General features: G+C 38.8%; 1 long non-coding RNA gene and 1 other non-coding gene across 3 annotated transcripts; both read right to left on the bottom strand.

The window, feature by feature from the left end:
- Window positions 1-8,842: 8,842 nt before the first annotated feature.
- On the bottom strand, window positions 8,843-15,772 carry LOC128629773 (uncharacterized). Of its 2 annotated transcripts, XR_008394159.1 has the most exons (4): window positions 14,737-15,772; window positions 11,186-11,304; window positions 10,935-11,083; window positions 8,843-10,792 (listed from the first exon to the last, which is right to left on the bottom strand). It is a non-coding gene; the product is annotated as an uncharacterized LOC128629773 (long non-coding RNA). The 2 variants fall into 2 exon arrangements; XR_008394158.1 differs by lacking the exon at window positions 14,737-15,772 and having other exon boundaries at window positions 11,186-13,283.
- trnas-gcu (transfer RNA serine (anticodon GCU)) lies at window positions 15,737-15,818 on the bottom strand. The gene has a single exon. It is a non-coding gene; the product is annotated as a tRNA-Ser (tRNA).
- Between the last annotated feature and the right edge of the window lie 1,939 nt (window positions 15,819-17,757).

Genomic DNA, 17,757 nt, shown 5'->3' with positions numbered 1-17,757 from the left:
GCAGCCGTAGTCCCAGCAGTCTGGAATTAGAGAAGATTTGAGCTCCATCCAGAGGCAGAAAGGATCTGGATCTCTAGTATCTCCATAAATTCGTGTGGGGCTCGGCGAAAGGAGAGAGGGAGAAAAAAGATAATTATGACTGCCAAGTAGTAGAACAGAATCTAGTCAGGGTAGGCTTGAGTAAACAAATACGTTTTAAGCCTAGACTTAAACACTGAGACTGAGATTTTGAGATGTTTACATAACCTTTGAAAAGAAATTGTTGGTTTTAACTTTGCTTTCTGTTTCCATTGTAGAGTTTTAGCTTATTTATTAAATGATCTGGCAGACAGAAAATGGGAGTGAGAAACTTTTGGTAGGTTTAGTATTGAGCCATAAGTTTAAAAAAAATAATAATGTTGCAGTGGCACGAAGCTCAGTAGAATTTTCTGCCATAAGTTTAATTTCCCCAAAGTTCTATGATTTTGCTGTAGCAGTGACATTGATTTGGGACATCCATCCATCCATCCATCCATTTTCTGTACCGCGTATCCTACACAGGGTCATGGTGGAGCGTGGAGCCTATCCCAGGGGACTTGGGGCACAAGACAGGGGACAGCCCTGGATAGGGTGCCAACCTGTTGCAGGGCACAATTGCACACACACTCACACACATTCACACACTACGGATCATTTGGAAATGCCAATCATCCTACAACACGTCTTTGAATTGGGGAGGAAACCAGATCACCTGAAGGAAACCCCCGAAGCATGGGGAGAGCATGCAAACTCCATGCATATGATAGTTGTTGTTATTGTTGTTATTATTATTATTATTATTATTATTATTATTATTATTATTAGGATCCCGTTGTGTGCTGGAGAGGCTTTTCCAGCCTGTCTCTCTACCACACCTTAAAGCATCTTAACATCACAGGACAACAAATGAAAAGAACTATCAGGAACACCACAGAGGCTGCTGAGAGAGCTTCAAGAAGGCTCTGGAGGGTGATCAGCAATTTGGACACAGTCCAGGTCCAGGGAGTCTTAGGATTAAAGACCCGAAACACCCAGTGGCTCCAGGTTCCATCAATAATGTGTCCAAAAGCACATTGCAAGATGTATGAAAAAAAACATGAAAATATTAATAATAAAAATTCATTCATTAATTCCATAAAAATCAGAAAAGTTGGCTGGACTAGAAAAAACATGCACAATGACCATCCAAGCTGTTTTTTATTTTATTTTTATTTTATTAATTACATTATTTTTGCAGACCCAGCAGATACAGTCAGGTTCATAAATATTTGGAAATTGGCAAAGTTATTGTTTTTAAAAATATATATTTTTACCACAGTATATTGGATTGGAAATAAAATAATATCCATATTCATTCTTTCATTCCAACTCCAATATACTGTGTTCGACAGCTAAAATAATAACTTTGTCAAGTAACGAAGAGGAAACATTAGCATTGTCTGTACACCAAAAAAAAAAGAGCACCTCTATGTTATGTTAGTATCAGGGTACTGGTATTGCACCTCCCCATCGTCCACATCCTCTGTATTAAAGGTCATTTTAGATAGCAACTATAGAAAATATAGTAGTTTAAAAAAACAACACCCTACTACACACTCGTCTCCTCATGCTGCAAGTGCACACTGGTTTTGGCCTAGTAGGGCGAGTAAGGGAAATTGAACACAGGTTATTGGGGAAAAATAAAATGTAAAGCTAGGCAATGCTCCTAAGCATACCTCCAAAGTTGTAACAAAATGGCTTAAAGACAACAAAGTAAATCTACTCGAGTGGCCATCAGAAACACCCTGACCTGACTCCCAAAGAAAATTTGTGGACTGAAGTGAAAAAGCATGTCTGAGCAATGAGGCCCTCAAAACAGTTCTGTCCAGAGGAATGAGCACAAATTACAGCAAATCATGAGAAGCTTGTGGAAGGCTACCCCAAGTTCAATCAATGCACAGGCAATACCACTAAACACTAACAAAGTGTATGTAATTACTGTAAACATTAAGCATAAGGGTTAATAATCTGTCATGTACATATGTTTATAGTTGTATCATTTTCAGACATGGTTTGGTAATTCTAGACAACATGGTTCAGGTTAATTGGGAAAGACTGGAAATACAGTAAGTGAAGAAAGGAAAAGTGAAGGGATTTACAGGAAGAGATGCATGAAACACCTCACACCTATGGTTAAATGATGGGTTGGTGGTTAAATGATGGACTGATGGATTTTATCTGTATTAAATGGTGTTTTTATGAAATATCATAATAAGCAGGGAAGTGAGGTAGACTGGGAAATATAGAAGTTGCCTACTACTTATTTGTGGAGGCGGGGTTTGGTTGAACACCAGTTTGTGAATGGAGGGCAGAGCCGGGGAAAGGTGAGTGGTAAGGATCTACACCTGTGCAGGATTTTGTAACAGATGTTCTATGTTTCAATGAGCAGGATAAAAGGGGGAGAGAGAACAGACACAGGAGACCCATGTGTCTAGATATGTGCATAGTGAAATAAAATTCCTGAAAAGGGACAGAAATAGTGAAGGAAAATAAAGAAGTGATTTTGAGCCTGCTTCCCATCTCCTCATTTTCAGTCCACCCGTATGCAGAGATTTTTACTTAGTGTACTGTGTTCATGTAACCATAGAGATTAAAGCTGTTTATTTTTAAATCCACATTCATACCCAATCTTTTATAGAATTCACTGTAAACAGATTATGTTAAAACACACACACACACACACACACACACACACACACACACACACACAGAGAGAGAGAGAGAGAGAGTTAGAAAACATCATTAAAAGGTAAGTGGCATTTATAATTTATTTCTTGCCATACCTGCATACCATAGAATAAAAAAAGTAAAAAATGAGAAAACAAAACCAGCATGAAATCTTAAAATGTATGTACACTAAATAAAACTCTCTGCATATTCAGTATTAGGCCTATTAAGTAATGTTCTATATTTCTCAGTCCACCTTATTCCACTGCTTCTTACAATGCTTCATAAAAACACACACTGTAATGCACAGAAAATCCATCAATGCATCATTTAACCATGCAGCCATTATATCCTTTTACTTTTCCTCTCCACTTATTGTATTTTATGACTGACAATTAACCTGAGCCATGCTGTCTAGAATGATCAAACCCTCTGGTAATTTCCAAACCAAACTAATGTTCTGCCTCTTTTGTTACAGTAGCACACCTTATACAGTGGCTTGTACTGATATTATAACTAGAACACCACCATGAGAGAATTACTATTAACTTTATGACTTTAGCAACACTACAGTTCAAAAGTATGGAGTCACTCAGAAATTGAATGAATTTTGAATGAAAATCACAATTTTTAAAATAGCATTGATCAGAAATACAGTCATTATTATAGCTGGATTTTAAAGGGAATATCTACGTAGGCATTTTCACCAACCAGCAACTCCTGTGTTCCTGTGGCACATTGTGTTGCTAATCTGACATTATCATGGTAAAAAGTTCATTCATCATTAGAAAACCCTTGTGCAATGATGTTAGCACAGCTGAAAACCGTTGTGCTGTTTAAGAAAGCCTTACAAACTGGCCTTCTTTGGGCTACTTGAGAACCTGGAGCATCAGCATTTGTGGGTTTGATTACAGTCACAAAATGGCCAGAAAGAAACAGCTTTCTTCAGAAACTCATCAGTCTATTGTTGTTTTGAGAAATTAAGGCTGTTCCATGTCAGAAATAGACAAGAAACTGAATATATCTTACAAAGGTGTGTAGTAATCCCTTCACAGAACATGACATGAATGAAGTTGTTACTTCATTCATGCAGTTCCACTGCAGTGGCTTAGTAGGTGGCTTTGTACTCAACCTATTTGCATTAAAGGAATTAGATATCATTTTATGTTAACAATATTTTCCCCTTCACATATTGAAGCCATGGATTTCTAATAATCTGACAATTATATGAGTGTACGATATTGACCCATAGAGTAGATACAAGTAAAAAGCAGATGCAATTTTCAACTTTGCTCATTTATTTATCATCAGTAACCACTTCATCCTGCTCAGGGTCGAGGAGGATCCAGAGTTTATCCAGGATTAATGGGCAAGAGGCAAGAATATATCTTACATCAGTCCATCACAGGAGACCACGGACACACACACACACACACAGAATCACAGACTCATTCACACCCTGGGGCAAGATAGCATAGGAGATGCACCAACCAGTAGGTCTGTGTGGTGGGAGAAAACCTGGAGGAATCCTGCACAGACGCAGGGAGAAACTGCAGTTCCACATAAACAGTATCCTGAGCTCAGGATCGAATCAGGGAACATGGAGCTGTGAGGTAAACTGGTCTACATGAACCATACTCATACACAATATATGGTAAATCCACTTGGAGGAAGGAGTGGGGATGATTCATTCATTAATAATTATTAGGGCTGCAACTAACCATTATTTTCATAATCGATTAGTTGGCCGATAATTTTTTTCGATTAATAGGATGGGGCGGGGCAAACTTTCAGTACCATTTCTTCTTATTTGAAATAAAATCCACAAACTGAGTGTTACTTCAGACTAAAACTTTACAAAAGTGTTTGCCCAAAACAGAAAAGAACCCAATTCAAACACACACACACACAGACACACACACACACACACACACACACACACACACACACACACACGCACCAGAATATATATTATTAATTAGGACTGTAGTTTAATTCAGTGCTTTTTGTGCAGCCATGAAAATAATGCATAAATACTATAAAATAAATAATATAAAATTTTGTGTTTGAATTAGACATTACAGATCTTACTCACGCTACACTCTGTATCAGCGCGTCTACACCGCGCATGACCGCAACGCGGCCTCGTTACTAACACATCACTTCCATTATAATGAACAACAGAATTTACACTGCAAGTGCGCAGATACAGCATATAATGACAATAAACTTAAATTAAACTAAACCTTTTAAGCAGTGTGCACCAGTTTCCCTTGCCCCTTACACACAGTGGATATAAACATAACTTTGTGCTTCGCGGTGTTTAATATAAAATGCTCCCTGCATTTCTCATTTTCTTTCTCAGTCACGTGATGATTTCTCCTCCATCTGATGGAGACTGACGTCATGCTGGGAATAATAGGTAACGCTGACAGAGAGTAAACTGGAGAAAATCAGTGTCGGTGACTCTGAGTGTCTGCTAATGCTAGCGTGCGTATGACGTCATGCGTCATCGTGACTTATACTACCGGTTAGTAAAAAAATCGCTAGTGATACATTTCAGATGATATTACCTTTCTAAAATCCACACAGTAGAGTATACAGACAGTAGAGTATATAGTGCATAGTGTAAGTGTACAGTACTTCATTTGGGACAGAACTTTAGTATTTACTCTCCGAAGCATATTTTCTGAACAGAAGTAACGTAATGCAGACCATCTAATCCATAATGAGATTCATTACAACAATTTTCATCATCGATTGTTATCCATTTTATTGATTAGTTGTTGCAGCTCTAGTGCAAATATATAAGTATAAATGATTTGACTTTTTTTTTGACCCAGTGTAAAATGTTAAAGAGCTATCTCTATATCTCTAGATATAACCATGCGTTATGTTAGATGGTGGTATGCTGTGTTCAATAGGACTATGTGAGCACAAACAAACACTGAAATCTAAGAATGTTTTTTTTTTAACAGATAATTAATAAAAATGTGTCCGCACAGGTCTGTTAGATCTTTAACATAAAACAGGTAGTGCAATAATGGAAAAATGGTATAAATGTAAACATAACATGCTATGACTGAGTATTCAGCAAATTAGCTTATACCAAATATGATCATAGCAGTTATAGTGATAGCAGCCAGGTAAAGTGTATATAAAGTGTATATAGTGACAGTAAATTAGATCCTATGTTTTTTTAATAATACAGTACAGTATAATTCAGTTGTTCTATTAGTGCAATTTCAACCAAAATACAGTTGAGTGTAAAAGTTTGTACCCCCTTTTGGTTTCTTTTGGACAGAAGGGTGTTAAATGTCCTAAACACTACAAAATTTGACTGTAAGTAGAAGTTAATTTTATTATCAGACTCAGATATCCATGTTAATATTTTTAATACTGCTCATTACTGTTAAATGACTTGAAAGAATCAACACATCGGATGGTCATGGCAGGACCTTGATTTTGTGGTCAGTAAACCAATTGTGTGTTGATTTTGATGTATGTTTTGGATCACTGCCCTGCTGGAAGATCCAACCACGGCACATTTTAATCTTTCTGGCAGAGGCAGTCAGGTTTTTATTTAATATCTGTTGATATTTGATAGTCCATGATGCCATGTATCCTAACAATATGTCCAGGTCCTCTGGCAGAAAAACAGCCCCAAAACATTAAAGATCCACCACCATAGTTAACTGTGTACATGAGGTACTTTTCCATATGGCTAGGGTGAAGTCAGCTAACATGGGCCACTTTTTGGAAAATGATTTATAATGCCATCAAATAAGCTATCATGTCTCATCATCTCATCAAATCATGATCTCTAATGATATTTTTATAAATTAGCATGGGCCTCTTCAATATAAATTTATTTTAAAAATATGAAAAAGTATAATTGTTTTAAAATTATGAGGGTTAGAGTATCGGCAGGAACACTCCTGAGCCACAACACAATGTTCAGGCAAATTGGGCCGGCTGTTCAGTTAACATGGACCAATATAAAAAGATAACAGGTAATTTCGACTGAAACCATTTTAATTTTAACAGTAAATTGATAATATTGTGTTCAGTGTGCCATAGCAGCAACACCGTAAATATATTTAATAGAAAGCACATCTTCTCCACAGCTCTCGTGGTACAATGAGTTGCACTGACAGCAGCACACCCTAAATGTTCCCGCTGCATTGAATGCTGAAGGACTGTCGTGGTCTCTCCTTTCTCCCCAGCAGTAACCTCTACACAGGGTTTACCCATCTCCCCAACCACACGGGTAGAGTAAAACTGGTCTTGTAGGCCAAATACATCACAATTCCACAGATGTGATTGCATCTGATTGCATCTCTGATTGCAAGTTCCTCCAGCAGGACTTCATACCATTGAAACCACTTTCCTAACACACTACATTGCTGTATGGTTCAAGCTGCTTGGTTTGTTTCCTGCTCTCCAGGTCCTCCCTCAGTAGAGTAGAGGTTGATGGTAAACTAACTGGTTTCTCTTCCATTATTATTTGTAGTTCCTTAGTTAAATCTGTGACCATAGGCACTTCTACTGTTTGTTCTGCATGTTGTTTTAAGTTCCTTTCTCCCCTTTTTCCTTTAGGGCCAGCCTGTGTTGGGGTTAATGAAAGTCTGGCTTTCCCCTCTCTACCGAACCCCCTATTTTCCCTTACGGTCCCCACATAGGAACCTATAACAGGTTACGTACTCGGTTTAAGAGGTGGAAACGATTCAGGGTCATTGAAGGACTAAGCCAATGGGGCGAGTGACTTTTTTGGCATTTCTGTTTACATTGATTTCAGGGTCTGTGCTGAACTCGCTGTGAATTTCTTTCTATATCTTGTTTTGCTCCAGGTTACTGCTCTGTTGAAAGCCTGGATGTCCAATTCTCTTACTTCAGACAAAATGGTTGCTATTACTTCATCGTAGTGTTCTTTTAAGATCTCTATATTATTGTCCATCCACTGTGCTGTGTTTTGTTTGACCTTTTCCAGTGTTGACTGGTTTGGAGATGGTTTAATGAAAGATTTTGTGACCTGTCTGAACACACTTGGTGGATAAGGATTAGCCGGTGTTGTGGCCGCCAGAATTTCTGAAGGATGTAGAGCCTGTAAAAATTTGAAATATTTTGTCAAGGTTAAATCTACAGCAGTTTTTGATTTGAGACACCTTGAATTTGGTTTTCACTTACATTTGCAGGTTCCCTTATTGGTCCAGAGTCAGCGAAGACTTCAAATCTGTTGTGCAATACTACAGACATATTGTAAAAGTAAGTTCACTTTAAAAAGGAAGAAAGATGGAACAGCCTGTGCAAAGGGGAAGAATGAATAGGGGCAGAAAATCCTTTAAGATGAAATAGAATTCAGAAAGGAGAAACAGTCAAGGAAATTATTCAATCAACACAACACCAAATCAGAAACAAAACACATACCTGTGTACGTATAGGGAAAAATGTAGAAGTGATGCCATCTGGTGGATGAATTAAGGAATCATTCCTTTGATGGACATCTTGGAACATGTGCATAAAATACGCCTTGTCTTTCTTCACAGGACTGCAATTTTGAGGTCTGGGTGAGCTACTGGCATAAAATGGAGGAAGAACATCCCAACAGGAGAACAGGAAAACTTTCTTTGCAAAGTTGTATATATCCTTTTCTCTTCTTTGTTTTCAGTGTGCACACTCTTTGTAGACTTTACGTAGAAAAGGATTGTACTTACTCCTTTCAGCGTTTGGTCATCGTTGTTGTTTGAGGTTTAGTAGAGCTCCTTTCCTCTCTGGATCTCATTAAAAAAATTCATTTATTTATTTTATTAAACATATTCCAGGGCTCCAGGCAAAAAACAAAATCTTGGAGCCATTGGTTCCTAAACCGCAAATATTTATGTGCCAAATCAAATTTTCAGGAGCCAAAATAGTGATGTCATATGACATATGATGATATCATTGTTAAATGGCTACCTCACACTGCCTTTTCTTTCCCTTCTGTACTGTCTGCCTTTGTTTACTCTGCCTCCCATAGTTTACACAATGTATTCTTTACATACACAATATGTGCAATGTTCAGTACGTCATATAATAATAATAATAATAATAATAATAATAATAATAATAATAATAATAATAATAATAATGAGTCTTTATTGATCACATATGCATTACAACACAGTGAAATTCTTTTCTTTGCATATCCCAGGTTGTTAGGAAGTTGGGGTCAGAGCACAGGGTCAGCCATGATACAGCGCCCCTGGAGTAGAGAGGGTTAAGGGCCTTGCTCAAGGGCCCAACAGTGGCAGTGATGCCCCCATCTTGAATCATATTACCGTAAATACTTAAATGTGCAGTCATTTGTTTCTTTTTTTCACTTTTTTATTCATTTCCTGCTTATTCAGGCTCAGAGTCATGTAGGCTGCATTGAATTTTATTTTCAATTACCTCATCTCTTTTTCAGTGACTTTATCACTAGCACGTTGCACTGCTTTCACGATTGGGGTGGCACGAGGGGCAGAGCTAGCAATGACACAATCCCTGGCGGTCTCATGTTTTGTACTGTCTCCATGCTTCTTTACGGTTTCTTTTTTAAAATGACTCGAACTGGTAATGAACTCTGTTTTACCAGCAATATCTTGTCCTGCTTTAGCGCAAAATGTGCAGTACATTTTCCCTTTGTCATAACGTAACCAGGCGAACTCTTGTAGCCAAGCTGATTTAAACTGTCTTGTCGGGATGAGAGCCGCAGGGACGGGAGAAGACTCAACTCGCTGCGCTTGGCTGTCATCATCTATAAAAGATTGCACACCGATTGAAACGGGCTGGGATGACTCAAATGTCACTTGGGAACTTTCACTGGTCGAGTTGGTCTCAACATCGTCGGTATCTGATGTAGAGGAGGCAGGGTTTGGACAGGCAGGGAATGAGGAAAAAGTCTGATATTTTTCTTGTCAGCTGACTAACGTTAGTTAACTACGCAGTTAGCTAGCCTACATATAACGGATAAATTCACATTCTAACAAACTAAACCACATCAAACTAAATTAAATACCTTTAATAAAAAGGCTCAGGCAGGGTTAGGTTAGGGGATGACTCAACCCAACACTCATTGGTGTGGGAGGTGGCACAGGCACAAAACCTTGTCCTTCATTCTGCATATATTCCTCTATATGTATTTAACATTCTATGAGAAAATATCAGTTGTATAAAAAAAATGGAAAATAAATTATATAATTTTTTTAATCTACATATTGTGTTAAAAACGAATTCTGCCACTTTAAAAAAAAAATGAATTTTCATGAATCTCATGAAAATGAATCACATGTAAATGAATCAACGTAAATGAATCACATGTAAATGAACCATATGAAAATGAATAAATAAATTAAAGACTTTAAAAGAAAATCTGTCTAAATGTAAGACGTTTTAGGTGAGGTTAACTATTGGGGGTTGGAGGATCAGTTTAGAGAACATATTTGTTTCTGATGGTTAAGTTCAGGGTTAGGGTTGGCCCCTAAGTTTCAATATTGGAAAAAGGAGTTTTTATTGGTTAAAAATTAGGTGATTAGAGTTTATTGTTTGGGTAAGCCCCTAGATTTCAAGATAAAAAATGGTTTTAATGGTTGGAATAGAAGTTCTAATTGGATTTAAGGGTACTGGATCTATGTTCCCCATCCCTATTGTCCAACTTGTACAGATGAAATTTAATCTGGCCCAAATTTAGGGCCGAACCAGGAAAAAGTTCCATAAATTTTGTCCATGTTCCCTCTCAGATCCTTCTTCCTATTGATTACTCCCCTCCCCCTGTATAATTACAGCTTTTTAGGTGCAAAGAATTTGCAAATGTCAGTTAATTGTATTTCCTAATTTGTCCTGGAATTTCCTCCTAGTGCCTGATTCCAGTGATCCTGTGATAATGACCTTTGATACTCCATATGTAAGCTTTGGCGTTCTTTACTATTTATCAATTTATTTTATTTTAAGTTCTGCATCATCCTTGAGTAACTTGGGCAGGTTGGAGTATCGTAGCGCTCTAATCAACACCACGTTCTCACTCAGGTGTGGGTTCTCTCGCATCAGAGACCTGGAACACACACACACACGCTCGATTTATTCCAGCAAGACATCTGTTACATTTATAGATAGTTTTAATTAACAATTTAGAAAAAACAACGGATGAATCTAATCTAATCTAATATGTTCACCCTGTTTGTAGACGGACATACCCGGCCATGACGATAACAGAGGTGATGGCTCTCATGCTGAAGTCGTAGTGGTCCTGCCGGGAAAGCTGCTTGCTGCACAGCTTATACAGCTGAATCATCTTCTTCGCCAGAGTCTCACTGGACTTGAAGCCCTCAGCTCACAAGTCCACCTACAGCAAAAAAGACAACGTGAAACGGTTCTGTAACACGCCAGAATACATCCGTTATTGCGTTCATTACATAATGTAATGAATGACGGCACCCGAGCACACCTCTGCTATGACGGCGTGGTCGGGAACAATCATGGAGACGGATCTGAAGCGGCCTCCAGGTTGTCCTGGAGCTCGGTCCTGCCTGCGTAGCCTGGGTTCATCGTGATTAAGGCAGCTTCCTACAAATGGAAGCAGGGGAAATGATAACGATTCAAACCCTTGCTAATATTCTGAAATCGATTGCAACACTGAGTGAGTCTGTTCCAAGAATCGATTCAGCAAAAATCTCGAATTAAAGGTTAGGGGAACAACCCACAGTATTAAGTACATAGGATCATTATCATGATTAACAGGGCGATTCCTAATACCTGGTGTCAATTCGTAGATACCAGGTAATGGGAATAGAGTCGATTCAAAGGAATCAAGCTTTGGAGTCGACTCTATAGTTGTTGTGAATATGGAGTCAACTCCAAAGTTTGATTGTGGGGGAAGCATGACTGAAGAACCTTGATTTCTCAGTTTGGGAACAATCCCAAAGAAATAGTCGGGAGAGCGTTTGGCATCGTTGTGACAAACGCTGAATCTCACAGCTTTTTTTTTAGTTTTTAATTACTCAACTTTTAAGACACAACTTTTAAGACACAAACCCCCCGTTTATTCCTTCACTTTCATCTTTCACTACTTTTTTTATTTTACATTTTGTTCTGATTCTTTCCCCCTGAATGTCTGGCTAGAACTTTCTGAAACTGGGAGCTAATGCTAAATTTAATGTTCTGTTAGAAAAGACAGCTTGATGTGTGGTTTCATTAAATTCATTCGATTTAAATATCTTGTCTTTCTAAGAAAAACTGCTGATTAAGCAATGCACTATACCATATTCATGAGAAAGTAGAATTTTGTATTTGTTATTTGACGTTTGTGTAAATTCAATACGTCGTTTTCAGCTAGTGATTAAAGAATCGGTTCATGAGTCATCTTTGTCAGATATGCTGGTGGCGCTTTCTGATTTTAGTAATTTAACCATTCAAAAGAGTTATTTGTGTGTGGAACGGTGTTGCATTGCACCCGCGAATACCTGCAACCTGGAATGGAAAATAAGATTTATTTTGTTCCAACACTTTTTTGTTGTTATTGTTGTTGCTGTTGTTGCTGTTGTTGTTGCTCCAAAACTGAAAAGTGTTACAATGGAAGCAGAAGTAAGTGTAGCTTCTTAAATTGTGTAGTGTAACGCAGTGTTTTTCAATCTTTTTTGAGCCATGGCACATTTTTTACATTGGAAAAATCTTGTGGCACACCACCGACCAAAAATGTTACAGAATGACACTCTGTAGCCTAATACAGTATATGTAATTGCAATATAGTTTTACTCAGTGTGAAACCTGGGCATGTTTAGATGAACACAAAGCCGATATCCTGGCAGGAATTGAAGAAAGGCATACACGAAGCTCTTCAACAGCTTTCAGTCTCTCTCTGTTTTTAGTTTTTATAGCAGATAGGCTTGAAAAGCTCAGCTCACACACATATGTTGTGGAAAATGGGAGCAATGTCAAAACTTTGTTGGCCGCAATGGGGAATTCCTTGGTAGCAGTCAACCAAAAACTGTCCAAAGGAAGTTCAGCAAATCTTAGCTTTAAACCACGATCTTGTTTCAGTTCAGTTAGTTCCTCCTGCTCCTGTAAAGTTATGTCCTTTCCAACAGCAGGCAAGGCATTCAATGGAGGCTGAAGAGAAATAAAATGACAACTTCTCCTCAAGAGTTTTCAGATGTTTACCTATTACCTCGCACAGTGCAGCAGGGTGATCTTGCCGTTCCTCTGTGAGTGGGAACATCTCAAGGTTGGCACTTTGCACATGTTGTTGCCAGAGGTGCACCTTTAAATGGAATCCATTTATTTTATCCATGCTTGTAAGCAGGTTCTCATTTCGGCCTTGCATCCGTGTGTTTGGTTCATTCAGATGATGAAATATATCTGCCAGGTATGCCAGCTTTGCACACCACTCATCACTTGCAAACAGATTTGAGTAATCAGACCTCTCGTTTGTCAGAAACACTTTAAGTTCCTCCCGCAGCTCATACACACGGGCCAGCAACTTGTCACGCTACAACCATCGGACCTCCGTATGGAGCAATAAGGCTTTATGCTCCGCTCACATTTCCTCACGCAAAGATGCAAATATACCTTTTCAAAGGTCGTGTCTTTACAAAGTTCCCTATGTGCACAACATCATCCAACACAGGAACTAGTTCTGCTGGTAAAGTCTTTGCAACGAAGGCCTCACGGTGCAGAAAACAGTGTGTAACAATAAGATCTGGGTTTCTTTCCTTCACTCTGCTTAGGTGTGCCCGACCATGGCTGCAGCTCCATCAGTGCAAACACTTGTGCAATTTTCCCACGTAAGTCCTCCCTGGTCAAGATATTCCAATTTGACCCAAAAAATTTCCTCTCCTGTTGTTTTTTTCTGGCAGTGCCTTACAAAATAGGAAGTTTTCTCTAATGGCATCTCCATCCACAAAACGCACATTGGCCAAGAGCTGAGAATATCCGTAGACTCATCAAGTTGCAACACAAATTTCCTACTGATGCATATCTTTTCCAAAACATGGCTTTCGATGTCTGTAGACATGTCATCAGTATGTCTGGCGATTGTGTTATCTGAGAGCGGGAGTTTAGATATGTCTTTAACCGCGTCAGGGCCGAGCATCTCGTTGACAGTGTCTTTGCAGGCAGGTAGTATTAACGTCTCTGCCACAGTGTGGGACTTTTTTCATTTAGCTACAAGTTCAGCAACTAGTTTTGAGGGCTTTCTAATTTACCTTTGTGGTTTTTCTCATTAATGTTGCCTGTTTCGGTGTTTTCACGCAGGCAAACAAAATAGTCCATCGGCTTGTTTTGAAGCGACGGGTGTTTCACTTGGAGATAGCGTTTAAGCTTGCTTGGCACCATGGCGCTATTGGACAGCTTCTCGCCACACACCAAGCATAATGGACTCGGGGTCCTCTCATCACTGGTGAAAGTAAATCCTAACGAAAGATAACTTTCGCTGTATTGCCTCGAGCTCACTGTCTTTGCTTTCTTTTTACCACCACTCATACTAGGCCCTTCACCTGGGTCACAGTCTTGTCCAGGGCCCAGTTCGGAGTTTGCATGTTTCCTTTTTAAAAACTTCTCCATCAGTGCCACCACCACCTGTCGCATGCGTCACTAATTCTCTTGTCTCTAAGAAGGTAGGAGGCAATTACCTACTGCCACCTAGATGAATATTACATTACTCTGCCAGTCACTATATTACAGCACAGACACTCAACCATGGCTTATTATTTGCAGATAATAATGAATAAATAAGAATTTTAAGACTAAGTGAAATTGGACAATTTCTCAAGGCACGCCTGACGATCTCTCACGACACACTAGTGTGCCACGGCACAGTGGTTGAAAAACACTGCTCTATGGTATGTAGACTGTATTACATGCGTGTTGAGCAGAGAGGAGATATTATAATATTATACAGTATCTGGAAATATAGTGTGTGACTGCTGCTGAAATAAGGAAGAGACTTAGGATTCTCCTTTTCAAATCTGAAACCAAATTGCTGAACAGCACAATACTTACCTGAACAGCACACTCTGCGAAGTCTTTAGTTATTTAAACTAAGCATTGGTGGCTCAGTGGTAGAATTCTCGCTTGCCACGCGGGAGGCCCGGGTTCAATTCCTGGCCAACACAGAGGTGAGTTTTGAAAGTTAAGCCTTCACCAAAAGAACATTACAAGCCTTATCATTTCTGCCCAAACTAGACCAACTCCATAGGGAGGGTAACCATGCTCGTGAATTTCCTTCATTTGAACACAATCTGTCTGACTGTGGATTGGTGGAGTCCAAACACTTTAGAGATGTTTTTTTTTTTTTTTTTAACTTTTCCAGCCTGATGAGCATCAACAACTCTTTTTCTGAGATCCTCACAAATTTCCTTTTTTCATACCATGATACACTTCCACAAACATGTGTTGAGAAGATCAGACTTTGATATATCCCTGTTCTTCAAATAAGACAGGGTGCTCACTCACACCTGATTGTCATCCCGTTGATTGAAAACACCTGACCCTAATTTCCCCTTCAGACTAACTGCTCATGCAGACGCCAACAATGTCTGCACCATGCACACTTCCTTTACAGAATGCGCTTAAGCAAGGTCTTTACGAGAAAAATGGGGTCCAAACCCACATGGGCTGTGCACAGCGGATTGGCAGTTCATCACCTTAACCTCTTGCTGACATAGCTCACGCATTTGAAATTACATCCCGGTGTGTGGAGCAAAAAAGAGGTTTCGGTGCAGGTTCTTTGCCCCTGTCGTCTGCACTGTGGAATGCGTTCTGCGTTGACAAACCTCCAGAGACGCCAGAGCCTTACAGCAGCTGTGGCCAAAAAAGCATTGAAATACAGTTCACAGTTGCGAAACACGTAGCCAGAGTGCTAGCTTTTCACATTTCTCCACCCTCTCTAGTGCTAGCTCAGGGACCTGTACAAAGCTTCCCATTTGTAGGCCTTGTAGGTGTGAGACAGACTGCACAAAGCCAGATGTTGCTGGAAAGAGGAGGCAAAGTAACAAATTTGCGACGAGGATGGGATTCGAACCCACGCGTGCAGAGCACAACGGATTAGCAGTCCATCGCCTTAACCTCTCGGCCACCTCGTCCAAGGCCCGCTGCTTCTAGACTAGAACTTCTAGACTGTGCCGTCATATAAACTGAAGGGGGACGATGCGGCGAGACGGCCCAAAGGTCTCACAGAACGGGACAATTCCATAGTTGAGCCGTCGCAATGCAATCCAATCCTTGGTCGGCTAGGTACCGACTACCTATGGACTGCCCATCTCAGCGAGTTAAATTTCTTTGGAAAATTTAACTTTTACCCATGACCCTGAGAAGGATTATGTGGTATAGACGATGGATGGATGGAAATGTAACTTTTATCCTTACCTGGATATACACAACGACTGTGGAAAAGGGGGGCATGAATTGGGACGTTTGTGAGGCAGCATGCTGTGGCCAAAAAGCGTTGAAATACAGCTCATGGTTGCGAAACACGTAGCCACAGTGCTGGCTTTTCACATTTCTCCATCTCTCTCAAGGATATTCAGCTGGCCTGCCGTATTCGCGGAGAATGCACTTAAACGACAACTCCGTCTAATATACACAAAGGCTCTTTTAAGAGTCACTTCATCGTCTCAGAAAACAGCTAATTTTATTTCTTGGGCTGTTTGAATATTTAGATAAGAGAAGGGGACACACACACACACACACACACACATTATATATATATATATATATATATAAATGCTTTATATTTCTATCAACATATAGAAATGTTTATTATTCGTTATTAATGAGTGAACTTTATTATGATAAATATACTGCTATGTATATTACATAATGTTATTTGTTTTTTATAGATGATGATGAACAGTGCAGAAGAGCCGTGTATTGTCCTTAGGTGAAAACTAGACAATGCACAGTAATAACGCCGATGAGCTGTGTCTGTGTACAGTAGCCCAAATCTGCCTTCTGTTCCAGGCGGCGTTGTGTCTTGTGCTGGATGGAGCTTGACTGCCCTCGTGTGTCCAGTTTAAATATTAGAACGTGGTATGGAGAGAAAAGGATGTATATATATATATATATATATATATATATATATATATATATATATATATATATATATATATATATATATATATATATATATATATATCTGTGTGTGTAAATGATGTAAAAGGCTTTCTATCAACATTATAAAAAGGTTAGTTATTAATTTTGTATTTTTAGTATAAATATAGTGCTATGAATATTACATAGTTTGTTTTTAACATAAAGGCATTTAATCATGTTTATGAAATTTTCAGGGAATTGATACAGTTTTAAAATCTCCCACAAATAGTCTCTTGAGATATAGTCAAATGCTTTTCTTTGGTCCAAAGCCACAATGTAAAAACTGTCACCATTTTTATCAAAAACTAGTTCTCTTAATGTGTTCAAGTTGTCCCACATAAATCTTCCCTTTATTGCACATGTTTGTTGTTTAGCTATTATTACATCCAAATAGTCACTCATCCTGTTCATAATGGTCTTTGCAAAAATCTTATAATCGACATTCATTAGGGTGAGATGTCTCCAGTTGTTGATATCACACATTTCACCCTTTTTATACAACAAGGATAAAATGCCTTCATAGAACGAGTCATGCATGTAACCTCTAGCGATCCCATCATTGAAGGCTTGCGTTAATAATTTAGCCAAATCTATGGCGCATGCATGATAAAAATCAGACGGGAGACCATCTTTCCCTGGAGACTTTTTTAAATTTAATTGTTTAATGGCATCAACAACCTCGGCCTCTTTTATTTCCTCACCTAAGCTCTTGGAAGGCGGGTCAACACTATTTTTTACATTCAAAAAGGTTTTTAGAAGTTTATTATCTATTTCAATTGAGTTGTACATGTTTGAACAAAGGATCCGAACAGCATCTCTGACGTCTTTAGGATTTTTCACTATAGTTCCATTATCTGTTTTAATGGCTTCGATATATTGGGCTTCTTTCCTTTTATTAAATAGTGAAATTGCTTTTGTTTGATTTAGAAG

Source organism: Ictalurus punctatus, unplaced genomic scaffold, assembly GCF_001660625.3.
Source record: "Ictalurus punctatus breed USDA103 unplaced genomic scaffold, Coco_2.0 Super-Scaffold_100, whole genome shotgun sequence".
NCBI lineage: Eukaryota > Metazoa > Chordata > Actinopteri > Siluriformes > Ictaluridae > Ictalurus > Ictalurus punctatus.
The sequence above is the reverse complement of the archived record's forward strand: the minus strand, read 5'-3'. Positions and strand labels throughout refer to the sequence as shown.